The 4766-nt window shown below is 41.0% G+C and overlaps 1 long non-coding RNA gene across 1 annotated transcript in view; it reads right to left on the bottom strand.

The window, feature by feature from the left end:
- Positions 1–244: 244 nt before the first annotated feature.
- LOC135223229 (uncharacterized) overlaps positions 245–4766 on the bottom strand; it is a 5036-nt gene continuing 514 nt past the window's right edge. Inside the window, exons 2-3 of the long non-coding RNA XR_010316435.1 lie at positions 1420–1569; positions 245–974 (exon numbers count right to left, since the gene is read on the bottom strand). This is a non-coding gene — a long non-coding RNA (uncharacterized LOC135223229). The remainder of the gene's footprint in view (positions 975–1419; positions 1570–4766) is intronic.

The following is a 4766-nucleotide window of genomic DNA, read 5'->3' as shown; positions in this document are numbered from 1 at the left end:
GTCATTAAAAAATCTATAAAAACTCATTTCAAAATTTCACACACACCAGAACACACTTAATAAATGAAGTCACAAAACACTCCAAATAGATTAAATCATATATATATATATATATATATATATATATATATATATATATATATATATATATATATATATATATATAGAGAGAGAGAGAGAGAGAGAGAGAGAGAGAGAGAGATCTGTATGTATATATTACTTTAAATCAGCTTTATGTCAGTACAATATCGAATCGTAAGCAAAGGAAGGTGTCAAATTTATTCAATTGTCCTCTTGTCTCGAACTGACTAACCGATACCAATACGTGTTGTCTGATCGTCTTTTCAGAATTAGCGTAACTCAGGAGAGAAGAAACTGGAATTACAACGCTGTATTTTCAGGTTTGAGAAACTCATACACATACACAAAAACACAGGTAAATTTGCATAAAATCTATCACAATATTTCTTATTACTCTATTCAAAATTTTCAGGTGTAAACAGTTTAACAAAAGAAAGTCCAATAACTCTTCAGGTGTCTTATTGATTTCACTTTTGATTCTATGCAGAAACTTTCGCACGGTCAAATCTTCGCCTGTGATACGATTACAAAACAGTTTTCTCAAACAAAGCCACCAGATATTGGAGGCTCTCTTCTCGACTCTAATGAAAACGCCAAAATTAACATAAAATTAATTGAAAGAACAGAAAACGATTCAGACTCTAGGTTTTAGAGGCACAATGGGTAGCATCCCAACGGCCATAAGGTACTCGAATAACGCTAAAGTCCAACGTTGTCATTTCTCCTTCAGGCAGTCTCCGGAGTCAAGACGTTCAACAGCAACAGCTGCAGCCCTGGTCGACATAACCGCAGCTAGAGCATCTTGGTTGGAAGAAACAGGGCACCCAACACGGTCCCAAGAGGCAGCAGACAAGCCAAGTAATGACGGTGCACTCTGGCTGCATCGTACCTACCTGCCGTTCGAAGACAAAAAGGGTTTGGTGAAAGTTACCGGAGGTGATCTTAAGTGTGATTCCTTGTTACGAGCACAAGACAAGAGGGGTTGGTGGAAGTTACCGGAGGTGATCTCAAGTCTGATTCCTTGTTATGAGCAAAACTTGATTAAAATTAGGAAAAAAGACAAATGTACTTTAAACACTGTACTGATTAGCCAGAATTTTCCCCTCTACATGAACGTGTCACGATTCATTTTCGAACTATGAAGAGACTAATTGAAGAAATGGGCTACGTGTACTTGCACTTAAATCTGCCTGAATTCTCCTTATGAATCTGCCCTTGCAATTGTAAGAGTGCTGATACACTGTGTAATCAAAGCCTACGTTACAAATCCTTCCCCTCACTTTTTAAGAATGTCTCTATAATGATAACATCAAAATACTTTATAGATTTTTTTTTTACCTTGCATAAAGGACATCTATTTGCATACACTCCTTGTCCCCTGAATTCTGTGTATCCATCATAAGGCCTTATTTGTGCCCTTCCGCCAGGGGCGCCGTGTGATGACACCAAGAAAGGCCCTGGTCTTGTTGGCTGCGCTGATCCCTCCATCTAAAAGGAGGAAATGGTCCATAAAATATGTAGAGATTTTTGATGAATGCAGATTAGACCTGAAAATTGTTCAAAAAAGGCCTAGCCTATGCGAGCGTGAGCGTGTGTGTGGTTCGGAGTGAAGGTATTAGTGTAAAGATCACTGACTTTGATTCGATCCTGCCTTTGCAACCAGTTTGCTCACACATCATGAGCAGCAATGCTCGATGGAGCCATATTCATGACTTTAAAATTTCCCTACAGCATTTTCCATTCAAAACAAATTCTTTCAAAGGCAAATGGGAAAAGTCAAGATTTTTAAAAAATAACTTAGCCGGGATCTTCATTTTGTTATTATACTCTCCTTTCTATCTGCTATTATTTCATTTTGCGATTTTCTGGTGTTCTTTTCTTTCCCTCGCAGCGTCCAAAAAAAGTATATCTTAGTTTTACCAGACCACTGAGCTGATAAACAGCTCTTCCAGTGCTGGCCCGATGGATTAGATATTTTTACGTAGCTGGGAACCAGTTAGTTACCTAGCAACGGGACCTACAGCTTATTGTGGGATCCGAACCACATTATATCGAGAAATGAAGTTCTATCACCAGAAATAAATTCCTCTGGTTCCACGCTGGCCGAGCCGAGAATCGAACTTCGGACCACCGGACTGGTAGCCGAGCGCGAAATCCACTCGGTAAACGAGGGACTTCTCGCAGCGTCCAAATGCAGAAAGACTGTAGAGCCATTTCAAATTGGTTCCCATAAACTGACGACAACTAATACTTTTGTTCCATCTGTTCACCTTTCATTCGCTTCTTGCAAAGTAAAGTGTAAACTCACTGGTAATAAAGATGAATTCGTGTAAACTTGCGAGCTCGTCAGAAGTTAAACGTAGGTCCAAATTCGCGTGTTGCGATCAACTTCTTACCTCCCACCGACAACAAACCTCCTTGTGTTGGCAACCGCTGGCGTAGCTATGGTGCAGTAATGCCCACGGGTCTTTAACCTCCAAGACACTACCCAGACCCGTACTGAATTTTGAAGATCATGAAAGTCATCAAAAATATAACTGATGCTAAACAATCTAAAATCCTCAAAACTTCTACGAAAAATGCCTTTTCACTAAAAAAAAAATCCGTAACAAAGTTTCAGTGATGCTTCGTAAAACTGCGTAAAATTGCGTGCGGAGATGAAATTACTTCCGCTCCCTGCCACCCTCGTCTATAACGTTATATCACAAGGCGCTGAAACCATTTTAGGAACGGTTGGCGCACGGTCCGCCGCAAATCAACGACATCATGAAAAGATGAAAAGCAGTGGCGGAGTAGCTGGCATTCCATCATTACAGTTGGGGGACCCTAGGCGGGGCCAATACATTTTTAGGGGGGTGCCAAAGAATATGACGCAAAACTAATGTACCAACTCTGTAATTCGTAAAATATACTATTTTCGAATGTATGTATCAATTTGAATGAAGGAAAATAATAGTATTCATTTTCAACACTTACTATATGCAAATGTTTCAAATACTGTAATGTGAATATCTTTACAACACGAGTCTCATTTCTACTATCACGTTTATTTTACTATAGTATAATATCCTTGTCATGTAATTATATCAAAATAGTGTACATTATCATCAATAAGGCAAACGACTTATGACCCTCCAAACTCTCTTCCTCAAGATTCCGACCTCTCCCGATCCTTCTTCTTCTTCATCTCCTCTGCCACGAAACGAACTCTAAGCAGCAGCAGCAAATTTCATTGCACTGATTCAAAACTGTAACTATAGATTCAATCACTTCACGCATAAGCTGATAACATTAGGTTGGACCAAAATATCATGAACAAAAGCCAAGCACTGGGACCTACGAGGTCACTTAGCGCCGAAATGGAAATTGACAGTAAAAGGTTTGAAAGGTGTTACAAGAGGAAAACCTCAAAGCAGTTGCACTATGAATCAAGTATTGGGAGAGGGTGGAGAGTAAGGTAAAGAAAGAGAATATGAAAGGGGGTACAGTAAAAGGAACGAAAGTGGTTGCAGCTAGGGACCGAAGGCACGCTGCAAAGTACCTTATGTAATGCCTACAGTGCACCGCATGAGGTCCACTGACGGCCTTACTCCCTTACGGAGGTCATTTGTGTTCAAAACCTAGATCTGCATCCATTCATTTCCCAGTTCTGTATAAGTCGTCGAGGTAAGAAAAACCAAAATATTGTCATTAGATGTATAGAGCAGTTCCTCGCTGGACGAATGGTTTTCGCGCTCGGCTGCCAATCCGGTGGTGCGGAGTTCGAATCCCGGCTCGACCAAAGCGGAATCAGAGGAATTTATTTCTGGTGATAGAAATTCATTTCTCGATATAGTGTGCTTCGGATCCCACAATAAGCTGTAGGCCCCGGTGCTAGGTGACCAATTGGTTCCAAGCCACGTGAAAATATCTAATCCTCCGTGCCAAAAGTTAAGTATATCTTAGTTTTACCTGACCACTGAGCTGTTTAACAGCTCTCCCAGGGCTGGCCCGAAGGATTAGATATTTTTATGTGGCTAGGAAGCAATTGGTCACCTAGCAACGGGACCTACAGCTTATTGTGGGATCCGAACCGCACTTATTCGAGAAATGAACCTCTATCACCAGAAATAAATTCCTCTGATTCTGCGTTGGCCGAGCCGGAATTCGAACATCGGACCACCGGATTGGCAGCCAAGCGCAAAAAAACACTCCTCCAGCGAGAAAGTCCCTCCGGGCCAGCCCTAGGAGAGCTGTTCATCAGCTCAGTGGTCTGGTGAAACTAAGATATACTTAACTTTATGTATAGAGCACAACTGTAATTTCGTAGAACATGATCGCCAGGGGAAGAATATCTGCTTTTGACCACCAAAGGGTTAAAGTTTAGCGACAAAGGTCATTTCGACTCGGCGGGCCAGTCCGGGGGGTTAGGGGACGTGGGCCATGCATCTGACGGGGGAGAGGGGAGAGGGTCCCCAGTAGCGACGCCACCATGGGCGCCCGCACATAGGGGCAAGAGGGAGCACTTGCCCCCCCACACCCCCCTCCCCCTGAAATCCTGGAAAAAATTATATATATATATATTTATATATATATATATATATATATATATCTATATATATATATTATATATATATATATATATATAAATTACATTTAATTTAACTACATCACTTTGTTTCCCTTCCTTTTGACATATACTCATT

The sequence above is a fragment of the Macrobrachium nipponense genome, chromosome 8, assembly GCF_015104395.2.
Source record: "Macrobrachium nipponense isolate FS-2020 chromosome 8, ASM1510439v2, whole genome shotgun sequence".
Classification (NCBI taxonomy): domain Eukaryota; kingdom Metazoa; phylum Arthropoda; class Malacostraca; order Decapoda; family Palaemonidae; genus Macrobrachium; species Macrobrachium nipponense.
The sequence above is the reverse complement of the archived record's forward strand: the minus strand, read 5'-3'. Positions and strand labels throughout refer to the sequence as shown.